A 17089-nucleotide genomic window follows, 5' to 3' on the forward strand; every position below is an offset into this window, starting at 1 on the left:
TATCTCTAGGGTGACTTCTTGGATAGCAGAACATTTAATGTGTAAGAGCTCTCCAAGCTTAGACCTAGTGTGCGCAACACAAGGGTGGCTAATAAACCAGGGTGGGTTGTTACGAGCTCTGTGCATGCCATGATGTGTTGGCTGATTCACCTAATTACATTCACAAGATGCAATTTATCATGACCTCTGAACCTGGCAAGGATGGGTGACTGGGATAGTTATCAAAGGACTCAGAGCTGTGTTGTAGGGCTTCTGGGTAGTTAGTTAACCATTCTAGCCACCCCCTCTTGCTGGGTTCAGACATCATGATGACAACACCTGGCAAGCATAATTAAGTAAATGACTAATGTGTAAGGTGGTTAATAAGCTACTGTGAACTGTATTAACCAGCCTGCAAGTATGTGAATCAGTTCACAGATTCTGATCACACAACACACCTTTTAGTTTGGCACCCTAGCCCAGCCTCCTCAAACCTGGTAGCCTCCAAATATTTTGAATTATAATTCCTGTCACTTCTGGACATTGGCCATGGTGGCTAGGGCTGATGAGAACTGAAATCCAAAAATCCTGGAGGGCATCAGCTTGGAAAGGTTGCTCTGGCTGCTGCTTCGCTTTCTTCTATGGAGGGTGATGATCAGAGAGGGCTCACAAGCAAAGATGGAAGCAAATACTTCCTCACTGAAGTAGTGGGGACTTCAGTGTTAAATGTTGTGCAATGGGCAAAAAAGTATTGTGTGAGATTCAACTGCAAACTGTCTTGGTTGCTTTATTACAGCTACATCTGTCAACCACTTTTCCGCTAACCAGTTGTTATAAAGCCCTTTTTTAAAAAAAATCTTCATTTCCTAAGTAACTCAGTTTGATCAATGCCCTATAGAATTTTGGTCCTTAAAAAGGTGTTTGTTGCCTTAAAAGAAAGGAGAACTGGGAGGGAGGGAAGAAATAGGATTTTATCTTAATATATAGCAGTACCAAAACAGTATAAATCAAATTAATATGTAGACAGATTCCAGAGTGGTGAACATTACAAAGCAGATAAAAGAATAAATCAGTGCACTACAAACAGGATGACATTCGAACTATGGATGGTCAATAAAGGAAGCTTTCTGAAACAACAATGTTTTCAGCTGGTACCAAAAACAACACCATGTCCTACGGAGGCAGGGAGTTCCATAAAAGTGGAGATGCTACACAGAATGTGCTTCATCTGCTGGACACTAGTTGGTCCACCAGTAGGTCCATGTAGAACCACCAGGAGAATGCCCTCCAATGATCCTCTCAGGTACCCTGGTTCCAAGTTGTTTAGGGCTTGGTATGCTAGTGTCAGAACCTTAAACCTGGGCCAGAAGTGAATAGGCAGCCAATGAAGTTCCTTCAGTAAAGGGGTGGGTTGCATGCTGAATAGGGGCGGCTCCTGACAACAGCCAGGAACTTCCAAAAGGAGAAGGAGTTTTAACAGCCGCTTGTCAAAGCTCTGAGCTCCTGTAAAAATCGTGGCTCACATTTTCCTATTGTTCTGGGCACCGAGAATGTTGAGAATGATGGAAAAGTATAAGAAGCCCAACCAGAGCTAGGTACAAAAAAGCCCCTTGAGGATTTTGCTTTGAAAGGGGAAACCTACTTGCCACACCCTTTCATGAACAAAGATTCCTGGCTTTGTTTTCTTTTGACAGCTCATCTTTTGACAGTTGTCAAAAGAAAACAAAGTGGGGGGGGGCTCTTTCAGGCTCTAGGTGAGTGACCATGGCAGTGCCTTCTGCACTTCGAAAGCAGACTTTTCCCAGTTCATTACTTTCCCAGTTCCCTAACCTTGCCATTTGGGATCCAGGCAAGTGCTGAGGAGCTCAACAATCAGTGCAGGTCTGACTAAAATGTATGTAGTAGGAAATGTGTGTTTGGAGACAATGTGGTGTTCTTGTGTTAGACTGGGACTCTGGGTCCTAATCCTCACTCAGCCATGACTACTGGGTGACTTTGGGCCAATCACTACCTCTCAGCCTAACCTACCTCACAGGATTGTTGTGCAGAAGAGAACCTTGTAAGCTGCCTTGGGTTCTGTGCAGGTAGAAGTGCTGCAGCAATAATATAAATGCAGTGTTGTAGCAATAATATTTGTCTGGAACATTTGCACAAATTACTTGTGCTAATTTTTCTTTTTAAAAAAGGCATGACAAACCAGTGACAACCCCTTCAAGCTTCTACCTTGGCATTTTGAAGGGGTTGTCACTAGGTGTCAGATTGGAAATAACAAAAAGCAATCTCAGAAAAAAGGTGGGGGTGGGGGGAAAGCCTGTGGCAAGCACAAAAGGACTTGCCATCATAGAGCAGCTAAAAGACATTTGGAATAGTGTGCTGACTAGAGGGCAAAAGAAGTGGCTTGTGTATTTTTGACACCATGTCAAGATTTTTCTTTATTTTCAGGCATATGATGTTTTAAATGTTGCATTTCCTAATTCTTGAGGCTCTTGTTTGTTCTAAAAGTTTCAAAATACTGAAAAAGAACAGTAGCTTAAAATGTGGCATCTGTGTCAATGTAATGCAGTGAAAGTGGGGTGTCTTGTACCTGCTATGTTTTCCAGCCAGCAGCCTCCTGATTATATTGGCTTATAGTTTCTGCTGATGAGACAATAGTTTGTTTGCTTTCATATAATGGAGGATGCCTGATAAGTGCCAGCAAGCAGAAATTAAGGGCTTGCAGCAGATGAAGTACACAAGTAGATTAGGAGCTTCTCTGTGTACATGTCTCAGTATTATGCTTTCTTTGTGGCTTCTGGTGCTAAACAGTTTTGCCTGTTCCTGCAGTTTATGTACTGGCCGTTCCCTCCCTCTGATTATATGAACTTGATTACAGGGGGGAACAGACAATTGGCCATGGCCAGATGGGAATTTCTGGCCATCCATATCTGGAGGGCCACATATTGTCTGCTCATGGGGTAAAGGGGCAGAGACATTCATGTCCTGTTCATGCTCTTGCTGCTCTGAAAGCAACCTGTTTGCTTTGTGTTACCCTTTCCCCAATAAATAGAAAACCTAAATCTAAGAGGATAGCAGTTCTAATTCCATTAACTTAGCAGGTACTTGTCCAGGTATATGTATTGGTCTAATGCTGCTTCTGATGGATGACTGCCATGTATCTAATAGTGCTTCCTGATCTGACATTTCATATGATTAGGGTGACAATGTGATTCTTACTGCTGTTAGTTAAGTCAGTCTAGCAAGATCAGGGTAGGCAGCACTGTTACTGTTGTACCCAAAGGGCTTTAAATGCTCATAGTCTGATGATGTACCTCCTTTTTGAGATACTGTGGCTTATCACATCTCATTTTGGAGTTGTTATCACTGACATCTGAAAATGTCCTTAGACACATATGGTGGCTTTCACTAATCTTCTGGCTTACAGTTATAAACCAATGCTACTAATGATATTGTTTAATGCAGGTTGAATACATAGTTATGCAGTCAATATAATCAGTTGTGTATTAGTTGTGCATGCTGGGAAGAAATGAAGTAGGTACCCCATTTGTTTGGTTCTTACAGCTGAGCGGATGGCAGAGCATATCTCTGTCTGTTACCTAGACTTGACTGTATGATTATAACTTGCTTAGGACCACAAAACAGATCGGTGAAACATGTTCATACAGTTTTACTGTATTATTGCTTGTTACATATAGTAGAGTGATTATTTTCTATTTTTGGTTTTGTGGGTTTTGTAGAGGTTCTTGGGTTGGATTTGTCCCAGAGCCTTGGGAAAACTTTCTTAACTTTTCTTTCAGTTGCGTGAAGGGCTACTGTAGGTGTATGAATTTCTCTCCTGATACCCTCTGCCTGCCCATACTTTTCCTTGCCTACAAAACTCCTTAGCCATTTTTCTTCTAGGGTAGGGGTGTTACTTCTCAGCCTCACTGGGACCAAAGCTAGGAAGAAGCAGGGCTTTGTTAGGGAATTGGGTGAGAGGGAGGATTTTGCATCCTCTAGCTCTGGTGTTCTTTAAATTGGCCTGGCATCACTTATAGGAAATGTGCATCATCCACATACCAATACCCAGCTTATGTTGCTGTAATACTTATTTTACTCCAGTGATTGGGCCTTTCATGGTCTTTGCCCTCTTTCTCCCTCCAAATCATAGAATCATAGAATAGTAGAGTTGGAAGGGGCCGTGAAGGGAAAAATGTCTTCCCTTTTCTTACGGAAATAACTCCTCTCATACAACTGTGGCTGTCTTTACTTTAACCTGCAATATGGAATGGAACTGATAATTTTACTAGTAACGTGGGCTAGGAGTTGGATGAATGGGAAAAATACTTTCTGTAGCTCCTTTCAGTAAGTGTTCTATCTATTTATAAAATAGCATTTCCATGATCAGAAATGCTAGAGTACATTTGTAAGATGTAATAGAAGAAATGGTCTTTTGTGAAAGCATCTGGATGAGAATAATTGGATTTAAGAAATAATCTTCACTTGTCTATTTTTCCAAGAGGGAGAATATACATGTCTGAAATGCTGACTTGACAGTAGATTATCTTCCTGATGAATTTGCCTTTCACATTTTCTTATTTCATAATACAGCTTTCTAACTTTCTGTAGGCATTGAGTAAGTAATTGACTTGGTATTGAGCACAATTGATTTAGGACACATCATAGGCATGCTTAGACAGAAAGAAACCCTATAACTCTGTGCATTCCTCAGCCAGCTGTAAATTATAGGACCTTTTCTGTCTAAACATGCATAGGATTGACCCTTAAAAGCTTATTTGCAAGTTGCACATTATTCCTGGGTTATGTCAGCTGCCCAGGCAAAAGTTGCCACGAAGTAATAATTTTCCTGGACTGCTAGCTAAGCAACTGTCCCTGTCACAAAGAGCACCAGAAAAACCACTACTGAAACATAATACTGGGAACAATCCATGGTGTGCTTGGACTCCAGAGGCAAGCAGAGGACATCTGTGACTCATTCAAGTAGTTGTCTCATTTAAATACCTTGTAGGCATAATCCAAAACTGCAGATCTGTAAGGTGGTTCTGCAGCTGATCACAACTGAGCAAATGCAAAGAGTGCTTCTAAGACAAGGCTTTTACTGTGCAGTTGCCCTGTCCTATTCATGGAATGCAGTGGGGGCAGTGACCAGCCCACATAACGTCGTCGTCTTGTAGTAGTAACCTCCTCATGCTTCCCAAGGCTGCTTCTGTCTTTTTCTTTTCCACAGAACATCCATTAAGGAGGAAAAGATAGAATAGCTGCACCATCTCCTTTGTTAGAGCAAGATGGCAGTGGAACCCATTACCTAGACCAGGGGTCTCAAACTCGCGGCCTGTGGGCCAATTGCCGGGACAGGTGGGGCACGGGGGAGGGGCCCTGCGGCCTTCAAAGCGCCGGCGGCACCCGGGCCGGCCTCCGGATGAGCAGCCCACCACCACCGCGGTGGTGGAATACTTGATGATGCGGCCCAGCCTCACCCAGACTCTACTTCCAGCGGCCCCCAGGTCAGTTGAGTTTGAGACCCCTGACCTAGACGATTTGTGGGCTTTCCTACACTGGAGGCATTCAAAAGGCAGTTGGACAGCCATATGTCAGGGGTGTTCTAACTTGCAGTCCTGCATTGAGCAGGGAATTGGACTCGATGGTTGTATAGGACCCTTCCAACTCTACCGTGATTCTGTGCTGACACTGGGAAATCTGGCTCTTTTGAGGTCATTGGACTTCCTGCTCCTTTCTGATCCAATGATTGTAAGTGCCCCAAGCCAGGTTTTTATTGTAGATTTTCATTTCTAAAACAGGGCATGGTGTGTCCCTTTGTTTAAATGCTAATAGTATACATCCCTAAATGGTAGCACTAGGACCGGTCTATTTGAAAACATTCAGAAAGGAGGGTCACTCTGAAAACGCAGGTTTGAAAACTAATTCTATGAATGGCAGCATGTTTTTAAAGATGCTTTACCAAGTTGGAGGCTAATGTCTCTACAAACCTAGATGGGGGATGTCATGTTGTATCTATTTACCTGCTGTAGATCTTCACCAGAAAAATGTACTTGTCAGCATGTTGGAAATCACCAGTTTGAATTATAATCACATCTACTTGCCTTTAGCTGGTACAATTCTCCTATTGCACATCATCCCTGTAGAATGTATGCTGTGGGCAAAATTATTATTATAGCAAAAAAGTAGTAGCATTGATTAATAAATCCTGTTGTATACTAGTATCTTACAGAATACACTGAGTAAAGTTTTTGCTTAAACTTTAGTGAATAAAAGAATTAAAAACAAGTGAGAGTCTTGCATCCTTTAGCAAACCGCCCCCAATAATTAGTTCTGTGACTGTGTGCCCAAAGATATATCCATGTAGCAAGTGCTGGCTATTTACATACTAGTTAATCAGAGAACTCTGGGTTTTTGTTTAGAGGTAATAGCACTAAACAAGACTGCTACAGTAAACTTAGGATACGGAAGGATAAATGAAACTTATTTAGAGTCACTGTGACTGTGAGATTCTGTTCTAAACAACATTTTGTATATAACTTTAAGCTTTTGACATTTAGAAAGAGGTCAAAATAGTTTTCATTTTGCCTACTCTTGGTCATAACCAGTTGAATACATTTTTCTTAGAAGTGCAGTCTGTCTAGTTGCTTGCAAGACATATTTGGAGGAAAGGAACAAAGAACATGTCTGCCCTAGAAATATAATAAACCAATGTTGCTGGTGTGACTGCAGTGGAACCAGTCAAAAAGTTGGAGAGAGATGTTATTGTCTCTTTCTAAAAGAACAGAAGAAATACAGGAAATTCTGGGCTCTTCCCTGATATAGCTAAATCCAGTGTCATCAAGTGAACAATCCAGAGAACAGCACTATCCATCATTTTCTTGGTAGTTCTTGGAATTAAGTAGTCCAACCACAGCACATTTTTTCAATCTCTCCACAAACTTACGATTAGTTATCAGTTAGTTCCTTGTATACTACTAGACGTGGCACAGATAGGAAATACAAAAGAGTCACATCTGTGGAAACAGGAAGTGATCTCTGATCTCAAACTGGTTCTACTCAGATTTTGAAAGGGAAATCCTCTCTGCTTTTTTGTGCCTTCAAAGTACTGATTGGAATGTCAAGAAACAGGATCTCACTGAGGAGCACTTAAGGGTGGCATGGCATATAGAGCTTGGGGCCTTAATTGAGTTTCTGTGGTGGTGATCCTTGTTGTACAGACAGGTGTGTATCTAAATGGGTTTAATGTGCCCATTTTCAGTAACTCCTTTCCAGCTACCACCATGCCAGGGGCAAGAAGCTGGAAGAAATAGAAAGGAAAAAGAAGAAAGGGGCAAATTCAGCTGACTGTATTCCTAGTTATTATAATAAGGAATAAGTTTAAAAGAAACTTTCATGGAAATGGTGGATTATACAAGAAAGTTTATTAAATGGTGAGACTGGGTTAGTTTCTCAAAGTGCTTAGAGAAGGGAATTCTGGTTTTTGGGGACAGGAAAGGAGAACTGGTGAGAATATTTAAGTGATTAGGAAACTCCAGTTTCAGCTGAAACACTAAACTTAGGCAGAAGTGTAATGAGTAGATGGACTAGGCAAGGAAGACTTGAGAACAAGGCAAGAACAAACAAAGGGTAGGGTATCAGACTGAAAGAGTCGCAGCATCTCCTCAGGGAGTTTGGTTATAATGGGCCCAGTTGTGAGAGTTGATGAAACCCTCACTTTCCACCTCAGTCTCAATCGATCGATGGAACTTGGCTAATATGGCATGAGTAGAGGTGCTACACTAGGAAACTTGTTCTGAGTTCTGACCTGATGGCCAAAGGCAGACTGAGTTGAGGAGCAGGGTGGCTTCCCTGAAACTCCTTAAAACATTTCCACATATTTGGAACTGAGAACTGCTTATTTGTGCAAATTGAGGCCATCTCATTAGATATGAGTTGTTGACGTTCTTACAACATTTCAAGTGAGAAATATGGAAGCATCCACTTCTGACTGTGCAAATGCCATCTGCACCATTTTGAATTTTATAACATTTTCAGATCTGTGTAAAATTTGTGGAACTTTGCACAAGTTCTCTGGCTTAAAAGACAAAATTATGCAAATCGAGGGCAGTTTTAAAAACAGAGACCCATGTACTGACCTGACTTACGTCAGAACAAGTTGTACCCACTCAGGATTGGCAGGGTAGAATCCAGAGCTGAGTTAGAAAATCTGCTGGATTTTCATTTTCCTCTCTGATTCCTCACACATTTCTATTCATGAGTTTCTTTCTTTCTAGGATCTAACTTGTAGACTAAACTCACTACATTGCTTCAATGGAGAGCAATGAAGATAGTGAGGGGCATTGAGATAAAAGTCTCATGAGAAGAGGTTGACAAAATTGTGTATCTTAGCCTGCAGGAGAGACAATTGAGAGGTGATATAATAGGCATCTGCAAATATTTGAAGGGCTGTCGTGTATATTCTGAGACAAATTTGTTCCCTGTTGTTTCAGAAGGTAGGTCTTCATCAACTGCTTCAAATTACAGGATGGAGGATGGAGGCTAAATACTAGGAAGAACAGTTTCACAGTGATGCAGGCTGCCTTGGAAGATGAGGACCTTTCCTTTTTTTGGAGGTTTTAAAGCAGTGACTAGAAGTGCACTTACCAAGGAAGCTTTAGTGGTGAATTTCTTACCTCAGCCAGAAGTTGGACTAGAATAAACTTTAATAACCCTTCTAACCTCACGATTCCTCAGCCTCTCAGGATAGCAATGCATTTGTTAAAGATAAATAGATTGCCTTTGTAAAGGATAGTCCGAGAACACATGTCTTTTATCATGTATGTGAGTAGAGAGCAAATTTACTATGTAGAATCCTCAGTCCTTTAAACAAGTTAATTGACTTTAAACTTTGGTACACAAGGCTGTAATTTGCTGTATCTACTTTTGGTTTCATTGTAGAATTGAGGTCATGACTTGAGGAGCGCTTCTTTCCTGCTGCTCTGGTACATAATTCGTAGGTGGTATTACAGAATAGCACAAATATACAAAAGGAAATTGTGGTTTTTTCCAGTTTCACAATTAAATGCCATGCATTCTGTTCTGTTAAAAAAAAAGAAGAACCTTGCAGAAAGTGCTAGTAAGGCATGTAAGTGAAATTGGGAGGTCACAACAACTTTAAAGAACCCATAAGCTACCACTAGTAGGGACTAAATAAGCACACAATAAATGTCTCATGTTGAAAACCTTTTTGTAGGAGCAGAGCAACTGTCCATATATGCTTTATACAAGAACTGAAATGCACTTGCTAACAGTCCATAGACACATCTGTGTCACGATAAGCTGCACAAAAAGGCCAGATACTTGGAGCCACTTGATTGGTTTGCAGAGTACAAGAGTTGTTTTTAATGGCTTATTCCTGCTTTGGAGTAGCTATTAGATTTCTGCAGTTCATGAACAGTGTGGGGGCAAAATCAAATGCTATTTTTCATTATTTTCTCTGTGTGCCCAGAAGTTTTTGGACGTCATTAGCAATAAATGAAGTGCAGAATGGGGTGAAAAAGAAAGGTCATGCTGCAGAAGAAGCACAGAGGAGATGTGGGCCCCATCAATAGCTTTCTAATATATATGTGGGTGGGACATTGTAGGGATTTCATCCCAAGATTGAGTGTGGGAAGCCCTTACTTTCCTTACCAGTGTGTCTTTGTCAGTAGAATGCCTGTATTTCGTGCTCTTTCTGATGCTTGTGGGAACCTACTTCCCCTCCCTTTGCTGTATGAAACACCCATGATCTTTTTCTCGGCCTCTTCCAGTATCATATTTTGTCCAGAGGCAAGAGCCTTGTGTTGGCATGTGTAATACCAATGCCAACAGACATGATTTATACCAAGACGATAAAGACACACTTTGTTCTTTTTAATTTGGTTCTTTCTAAATGGATAATATTGTCTGTGTTGGATTACTTAGCCATGTGGAATTGCAGTGCCCGGAGCTAATGCAAATTACAGGGTGCGCTGTGCATGCATGTCCTCCCTCCCCACACATTAACTCCATAAGGCAGCCATTCATTCCATGCATTGTAGTCCTGAGGCTAGCATCTGATTTACATTGGACATGAAGGCTAAACATATGTACAACCAACACTCCTTCAAAGCTACATGGAGTAGCTGTCCATATACTGGCCACTGTGTTGATTGAATGCTGGTGCTACTGTAGCTCAGTGGCAGAGAGCACATGTTGGACATTCCGAAGGTCTTGGGTTCAACTGCTGGCATCTCCAGCTATAACTGGACAAGATTCCAGCCAGAAACCCTGGAAAGCTAAAACATAGGGAACGGAAGCTTTGGGTCAGTTAGCTCATATTTTGTCTACAGCACCAGCAGTAGCTCTACAGGTTTCAGACAGGAGTTATTCCTGGACCTACCTTGAGATGTCAGAAACTGAACCTGGACCTTTTTCTCTTTGTGCTCTGCCACTGTACTGCAACCCTTCCTCTGCCACTGTAAATAGCACTGAGCTAAATGGACCAATGATATGGCTTGTGATACAGTAACTTCTTATGTTACCAGGGTGGTTTCAGTGAAAGCTGGAATTAGATTTGGCACCTGTAAGCTTAGCAGGAGCCCTATAAGTTCTGTTCTGCAAGCTCTGAAGATGCGAGAGACTCTTATGAAACCACAGGTCTTTTAATTCCATACCTCCTCCTTATTGTTGTTATGTGCCATCAAGTTGTCTTCAACATATGGTGACCCTATGAATGAATGCCCTTCAAAATGCCTTGTCCCTCCCAGCCTTGTTCAGCTCTTGTACATTCAAGCCTGTGTATTCCTCAGTGGACTCAATCCATCTCATACGTGGCCTTCCCCTTTTTCTTCTGCCTTCTACATCTTTCTTGCCTATGTTAAAATGAGGTTTCTTTGGCATATAAGTGACGGGGACTCCGTGCTAATCTGGGTTGAATCATCATTCAGCTCTAGATATTCTGACAGAATCCTGGCTGCCTGTTCATCTGAACTGCCACACTCCGCACTTTTTTCCCCTGACCAGCCTTGTTTGTACTCCCACCCTGCCTTAAGGGACATTTTCATTACGTCTGTTAACTCGGATGCTAACTTGTTTCCAAAACGACTAGTGAACAGTACATTAAAGCGTCTTCTGCCCCAGATCTGTGGACACTCCCAAATGCTTGTCAGGAACCTTGGACTTTCTTAGCCAACTGTCATGACCATCCTTATCTCTTCAGAGTAGTATGAACTTGCCATAAAAAGAAAGGGAGACTGCATTACAACCTTAATTGCAGAGCACTTATTTTTAGAGAGGAGCCCATAGAGTTGCAAAGAAGAGAAGAGCTGTTTGGTTGTAGGTCCTTCTCATGTGTACGTTCCTTCTAGTAGGAAGGGGCAGTCAATTTATGGCACTAAAGTTCCCCTCCCCCAAATTGATAATGGGAAGAAAATAAATGGGTAACAGTCCTGCTTTTTTCATGTGACTTGACAAATGAAAAAATGATGATCACTAACTGAGGCAATGCATGGCTGAGCTACAGAGATGGGAAGTCTTTTTTTGGCCCGGTAGCTGGATTACGTTTGGAGAAGCTCTTAGGAGCCATGTTTCTGATGGAGAGGGCTGAAAAAGCCAACCAATTTATAATTACTCAAAAAGAAGCAAGAGCAACATGTCTATACACAAATAAGCGGGACAAGCCTTTGCAGGCCAAGGCCTAGAAGGAAGCAGGACTGAATCACTTGGCAGCATTTTCAAGTAGTATTTCTATTCAAGGTAAAGAGGAGCATCATGTCTACTTACAACTTAGCATGGCAGGCCTCTGCACAACTGCTCAGAAGTAGTCAGGACCAGTCTCTGTAGTTTTAAGGCTTAAAATAAAACTGCTGCCTCCTCTGTCTTCGCTCCCTCTGCTCCAGAGTAGAAAATGCTCTTACTTTTGATCAGGGAGCCTTTTCTAGTACTACACAGGGGAAAGCCCTGTGATTGGAGATAAGAGCCTTTGCTTTGTTGGCACTGGAAGGAGAAGTTGCTGGGCTGAATGGGAGGCCTCCGCAGGCCTTGCAGGCCTGTGACCCAGTATCTCCCATCCCTGTTTGAGAATGATGATCTTCAACCAGGTTCTATGGAAAGGAGAAATTTGAACTATCCCCCCTTTTTAACTTACTGTGCTTGTATCACAAGGCAGTGAAAGCATTTATTAATGCAAGCACTGTGCCAGAAAGAGGGCAGCAGAAATTATGTGTAACTGAGTATAATGCTTGCCTTTAAAGAGCTTTTCAGAGAGGATTGGCCATTGTCTGGTTGTCACTTTGTACAGTTGCCAATGGCCACCTGACAACTTTGTAAATACATTTGTACTGTTTTCTCCCTCCACCCCCACCCCAGTGAGAACATTGGTCTGTTTACCTGACCTTTTCAGATGGAGCCGCCCCCTTAGCAACATTGGGATAATACAAAGAGGCAGCTGAGCAGTGGCTTGTCCTCTGCATAAGTAGCACATTGGGGCTTTTCTTCAACCTTTTTGGAGGAAGTAGGGGGAAGAAGAGAGACTGAATTGCTCAGCTATCTAGGATGAGTTAAAGGAGTGGAGAGCTAGCCTAAATAATGGTTTAAAAAGTATCCTAGTACAGGAGCTGTCCTGATAAAAGTTGCCACAATCATGGTACCAAATTTTCTGCCTGGAGATACGTAGATTGCTAATACAAAGACAAGGAAAAGCCACTCAGTACTTGATGGGAAGTGGAACTAGTGAACTGTGTGTGTAAGACGGGCATTGATTAGCTTCAGGTTCTACTTTAACTCTTGTAAACTCTGCATCCTGCCTTGCTTCAAACAAGCTCAAGAAAGGAGTTAAAATAATAATTTAGAGATACCTCTTTCTCTCAAATAATTCACTAAAAAGGGCCACAAAACACAAACTGCAGCGTAACATGTACAAACAGCTATAAAAGCACAACCACTAAAAGTAGCATGGCTGTGGCTAAGCTGAGTTTGGCAAGAGCAACAAGGGATTTTTGGCCGCTCTTGCTGCACAGGGCACTCATGATTCCCAACAATTTGCAGTGGGGTGTTCATCTGGATTCAGATGATATGCCAGTACACTATGGGAGAAACAAACCCTACTGAAAACTGTGGATTCTTAAAGTGGCTTGTTACAAAACACAACCATCGCTTGCAGCCCATTGTGGGCTGTCCCGGCATGCGAAATAGCTTGTTGACTTTGACATCTGGCTGGCTTTCTCCCCCTGCCCCCTGCTTCAAATCCCACAGTCTTCTCAGCAGATATTAGGCTTTGATTTCCAGTTGTAACTGAAAATGAAACTAATCTCAGGGACCATTACCAGAGAAGCAAATAGTCTCTTTAGGGTTCTCCATCTCATGTTAATATTTTAATTTTTTTTTGGAATGGTTGCCTTTTTGGAGTATTCCCTTGACTTGTACCTGCTGTGTTTTCCATAAGGAAGATATATTTAGAGCATCAGATACCAAATCTTCAAATTTCTCGTGCACACATATTCTCTTTTCCTCTTCCTCTTCCTCTTCCCAGGAAGGCTCTAACTCTTTGTCAACTATTCAATTTTCAAAATAACTCTCAGCTAGAGAGTGCTGGTCAGCAGACTTTAGATTTTAAAAGTTTTATTTTTGTACTTATACACACTGGAGATGATAAGCACCATCTTAAGAGCATTTCTTCTAGTTTGTGAGAGAGGGGAATGTCTTAGAATGCATCCATGTGAAGCCACAAGCATCATTCAATAGGGACACTTTTTAATAGTCAAGATAGTGAGCAAGAAGATCGGCGTGCAGTTCATTTACTGTTCAAAGTAGTATGCTTGTGGAAATAAACAACAGGAGGAGGGTGAAAAATCAAGGGGAACCACCAAATGATCTGGGGCAAAAACAGGCATCCTGTGGGTAGATTGCAAACAGTATATGAGATTATGTTAAAATAAATGTTACATTCCAAAGGATACAACACCTACATTATGCACATGAGGACTTAGTGACATGAAGATCGATCAGGGCAGTGAATAAAACAAAATGGAAACAGTATAGCTCTGAAAAGCTGCTATCTCCACACGACAAACTGCCTGTGAAACCCTGCATCGTTCTGTTTTCGCGTGCCCATGCCTTTTCATCATGGCTGGCTTTTTGTCAAATTAGCTTTCCTCCTGTGAAGCCTTGAGTTTTCCATTACTGCGACCCATGTAAGGGACCCCAGGCCTTATTCTGCTGTTAAATCTAGGCATTCCAAGTCCTGACATTGAGTTGTCATCCATCCCCTCCTAAACACATGGGCTGCATTGCCCACCTGCAGTGAAAAGATCCAGCTGCTGCTTGCTCACCAATCCTCCTCGATGGTTGGCATTTCTAAAATGGAGGGCAATGCCTGGCTTTTTGTCCTCTTTCTCCCTGTCTCCGTCTTGGCAAGCTGCTGCTTTGCACAGAAGAGGGACAGATCTGTCTGATTAATTCTGCCCCTTTAGCTCTGAATAAAGGTTGCTATGTTACCCTCCTGCTCTGAGGCCTGCCAGAGTATACACCATCCATAATACCACAGCAGGCGGCTGGTGAATGGAGACTCTTTAAAATGTGACCCCCCCCCCACCATGTGTTCATGGTCAGCCAACAGAGTTCAAGGGTATGTGTGTTTGGTGGTGGAGGTGATGGCATTGGATGTGATTTTGCTGGGCAGAGCTACAGATTGTTGAGTTTCACCTGAAGCATTTCAATCTTCCATCAGAAAATGCCGCCTTGGTATGTGGGTAGGGTGGGCACTTAAACATTGCTGAAAAAAGACACTGATTTGCATTAACATTTGCATAGGCATATGTATAGGTTGGATGGTATAGAGCAGGATGTCGGAAGCACCCAAGATAGTTTCTGACCTTCCTTTGACTGCCTCAGTTGTTTAGGGTTTTGATGTTTGAAGGGAACCAAACTCATTTTTGGAGTCTTCCTATGAGTTCCTGTTGAATTTCAGGCCTTATTGTGGACATTTGGATTTATTAAGTCAAGGAATGTGAAACCATAGGCCTTCCTCTACCGCAACACTGAATCCTGTACTGATTCCTTTGGAGACCTTCCATCTTATCAGTGTTTTCAGTTGTGCCACCTTCTGGTGAAAATGCATATAAAGACCCATATTATGTGGGCTGCAATACCAGCTGAAGGGTTAATGTGTGGCTATAAGACCCAAGGGATTACTCTTCTGAAATTATAAATAAATAAATATTTTCCCCTTACAACAAAGCCAGTAGGGTTTTTTGTGGGTTATTTTCCTTTAAGTTTTATGTAAATGTGGTAAAAAGAGTTGGTTGTATACTTGAAGAAAGGATAAGTCCTCCACTTAGGAAAAGGAATACAGATACATTGCTTCAAGATGGAGTATACATGACTCAGCAGTACTGAAAACCTAAAAATACCTTTAAGTTATTGTAGACAGCAGGCTAAATATGAGCCAACAATGCAATGTAGCTGTAAAAAGGGCAAATGCTATTTTGGGATGCATTAATAGAAGTACCACATCCAAATCTCGAGAAGTAATAATTTCCCTATCCTCTTCATTAGTCAGATCTCATGTAGAATACAGTGTCCAGTTCTGGGCACCAACATTTAAGAAAGATGCAGAAAAATTGGAAAGGTCCAGAGGAAGGCAGCAAAAATGATCTGGACTTTGGAAACATTGCCCTGTGAGGAGAGACTAAGAGAACTGGGCATGTTCAGCCTTGAGAAGAGAAGACTGAGGGGGGGACATGATATCACTTTAGTAGTACCTCAAAGGCTGGCACAAAGAGGAAGGACAAGATTTCTTTTCACACCAGAGTATAGGACACACAATAATCAGCTCAAGTTGTGACAAACCAGATTCAGGCAAGATATCAGGTAATGTTTCCTCACTGTCAGAGCAATACAACAGTGAAACCAGTTGCCCAGAGAGATTGTGGGCTCTCCCACACTAGAGACATCCAAAAAGAAACTGAACAGTAGTCATCTGAGTGGGATGGTGTAAATTGCAACCCAATGTCCTTCATGGCCCCTTCCAACTCTGCTCTTTTATGACTCTTTGATTTTCCTTGTGTCATGAAGCAGGTTTATATAGGCAAATACATGAAAATATGGGAAATTCATAGAAATACCATCACTTGAGTTAGTGAGGATTGACCTGGTTCAGTTGGGGTCATTTAACCCAGGAATTGTCAAGACCAAGCAGCAGTGAGTGAGTGTGCTGCCTCGTATATATCTGTTGCTTTCCATGGACAACCCAAGAATGCTCTACTCCTTTGTTGTTATTGTTATGTCTGAATCTGGAACTTTGGATTATTTGAGGGTTGAACAACTCAATGATAGCCCAACAAGGATTGCTAATTTCTAAACAACTCAGGAATGAGTGGATTGTTGATTGAAAGTGAAAGCAATGAGCATATGGCAGGCAGAACCCCCACTACCACATGGCTACAACTAACTATGGGTTAAACAATGTTTGAAACTTATTTTTTCTTCAGATAATGATTCAGTATAGGAGGAAAAGGTAAACAGACTGGTGCTTCATTTGATGTTGACCATGATCATGGCAATGACTGATTATGCTCAGTTCACAATCAAATCGGGTCGCAAACAGAAATTTCAGGAAAAAATTTCCTCAGGTTGCAAATTCTGCATAGGGTGACAGTCGTGATCACACCCATCTTCCCTGCACAGGCATGACTGCAGTCATGCTCGGGGAGGAGGGCAGATGGCCGCAATCGTGCTTTGCGGGGGGAGGTGGCCACAATCGCACCCGTCTTCCCACTGAGCGTGCCTGCGATAGTGCCTGTCTTCCCTGCGATTAAAAACAATATTTACAGAATGGATTAACCTTATTTACATTGAACCTTATGGGGAAATTTGACTTGACTCATGACCAATTTGGGTCACGACCAGAGTCCTGGCATGGATTAATTTTGTGAGCCAAGGTACCACTGCAGTGAAGTTGGAAGGGGCCGTGAAGGCCATCAGGGCCAACCCCCTGTATGTATGTATGTATGTATGTATGTATGTATGTATGTATGTATTTTCTTGCTCTGAATTCTGGTGTTTCTGAATGGGTATATCCTGCAACAGCTGAAGGCTATGCAAACCAGTCATATAA

The 17089-nt window shown here is 42.0% G+C and overlaps 1 protein-coding gene across 3 annotated transcripts in view; it reads left to right on the plus strand.

Moving 5' to 3' along the window:
- LOC123028670 overlaps window positions 1-17089 on the plus strand; it is a 63688-nt gene that overhangs the window by 39156 nt on the left and 7443 nt on the right. Inside the window, exon 6 of one of the 3 annotated variants that reach the window (XR_006415762.1) lies at window positions 10183-10187. The exons of the other annotated variants lie outside the window; for them this stretch is intronic. The gene's annotated coding sequence lies outside the window, so the exon portion shown is untranslated. The remainder of the gene's footprint in view (window positions 1-10182; window positions 10188-17089) is intronic. 3 annotated transcript variants of the gene reach the window in all.

The sequence above is a fragment of the Varanus komodoensis genome, unplaced genomic scaffold (genome assembly GCF_004798865.1).
Source record: "Varanus komodoensis strain SLA01 unplaced genomic scaffold, ASM479886v1 scaffold1, whole genome shotgun sequence".
NCBI lineage: Eukaryota > Metazoa > Chordata > Lepidosauria > Squamata > Varanidae > Varanus > Varanus komodoensis.